Source organism: Muscardinus avellanarius, assembly GCF_963383645.1.
Source record: "Muscardinus avellanarius genome assembly, chromosome: X".
Taxonomy (NCBI): domain Eukaryota; kingdom Metazoa; phylum Chordata; class Mammalia; order Rodentia; family Gliridae; genus Muscardinus; species Muscardinus avellanarius.
The window spans coordinates 55,126,548-55,128,613 of record NC_137792.1 but is presented as its reverse complement, the minus strand read 5'-3'; positions in this window follow the sequence as shown (position 1 = coordinate 55,128,613).

The window sequence follows — 2,066 nt, the reverse complement described above, 5'->3', positions numbered from 1 at the left end:
ATTCAGACCAACATTCCAGAGTCTTAAAGGCTGTGACCAAATACTATTAGAAGTAATAGCCATCTGCCATTCAATACCATTCCAAAACAGGTCAGGCACTGCACCATGTGCTTTAAATAAAATACACATGTCCCAACAGTCCTACTGGACAGACTCACTTCGCAGGTGAAGACGAAAAGACTAACTCTAACTAGGTTGTGAATTTCTCAGGTTCACTGGCCTTAGGCCAGCCAGGAAAGCATCCAGGCTCTACCAGGGGAAGATTCAGGACCCAGAATTTTTGCAGGCACTCAGATATTGGCAGTTTTTTTTTCATGCGCTTCTTATTGGAATTTGTGAACTGAACACATCAATAGATCAATGAGCTTCAATGATGAGGGCAGGATCTGAGTAGAAAATTTTGATATTGATTTAATATCATCTGTCACAGAGCAGGGACTTCAAAATTGAGAGAATTTCAAGGCAAATCTGGTCTTTTCTGAAACTGCTCCAAGAAAGTAGCATTGTTGAGCATTTAGCTGAGCACCTACTCTGTAACCACTGAGGAAGTCTCCACCCAGGTAGAATATCCTCATATATTTCATGTTGATATCTGTTGCCAGCCCTGCAACCCCGGGATAGAATTCACAGAGGCACCTCTTCTGACTCAGTGGCCCCAGGGGATTAAGGCCTCTTTTCCTTATGGCCAGGCTTCAGGTACACGGTGCGGGGAGGCAGCCCTGGGCATGTCCAGCTGTCAGGGCCATGACAACTCTGCCCCTGTTGGGAGCCTTGGGAGAGCCTGGACAAGTAGACTTCTCAACCTGACAATTCCCTTCCCCCCTGATGCTTCAGGGAGGTGGACTATGGTTGGCACAATATGGGGGTGGAGGCTCTGTCAAGAACCAAGGCAAATACAATGAGAGAGGAATTAGGGGATGGCCCTGAGCCCATAAGGGCATCCCCCCTCAGTCCATCTCTGTTCCTGTGGTCAGGCAGGCAAGGCACCACACCTCCTTGTAATGGGACTACACATCTATCCCCACTGTGACCTTCAGGAGACTTTAGGCGTGGGCGTATACTGGCATGAGGGGATCACAGGAAGTGAGTCTAGTCTCTGCTAGGAAATGGTCAGGAGCACTGGGAGGTGTGTGGGGACCCCACGAAATCAACTTCTGCCCCCATGAGCCCTGGGAGGACCAGAGCACAATGCAATAGGTGAGCATCATTGAGTTCCTTCTTGGGAGGTCGGACAGAGTTGAGGGCATTGTTCTGAGGTCTGCACTTCAGTCCCAGGCTCTTTAGGGCTCGGTCAAGGTGCAAAATGAAGGTGGACTGAGATAGCCCCAGAAGGCCCATGTGGCCAGCCCTACATCCTGGTAGAGAATTCAGAGGAACTGCTTTTACCTCCCTCTGGGGACCAGGGAAATGGGAAGTTCCAGCTTAAGCCTGGGGTTCAGAAGAGTTAGGGGATGACTCCAACCCATAGAAAAGCCCCTCCTTCCCAGCCCATCTCTCTGCTGTGGTCAGGGCAGCCAGATGCCACGCCCCCTTGTAATTCAAGGGGACCTTAAGCTTGGAGGGGTGGGCTGAAATGAGGTGATCACAGGAAAGGGGGCCAGGCTCTCCTAGGAAATGGTGAGAAGCCCTGGGAGGACTGCCGGGACCCCACAGAATCAATTTCTGCCCCCAGAGCCCTGGGAGGACCAGGTCACATCACCATAGGTGAGGATCACTGAGTTCCATCTTGAGAGGTTGGAGGGAGGCGAGGGCTTTCTTCTGAGGGCTGTGCTTCAGGAGGTGCCATTCCACCTATAAGGTCCCCAAACCATCATTGCTAGCCTCTGCGGTCAGCCTTGCACCCTGGGGAAGACTTGTAAGGGGAACCCCTTTCCTCTCCCTCTGGGAATCCGAGGAGGTGTAGAGGTCCAACCCCAGCATGGGGTTCCTAGTCGGTCAGGTTGGCTGAGTGGAGAGGTCCCAGGCTCTAAAGGGCTCAACATGAGAGCCGAGGGTGAACAAAGGAGGCCCTACCTATAGTCAAGGTCCTTCCACAATCAGTGTGGGCCAGTGATGCCAGCCGGAAG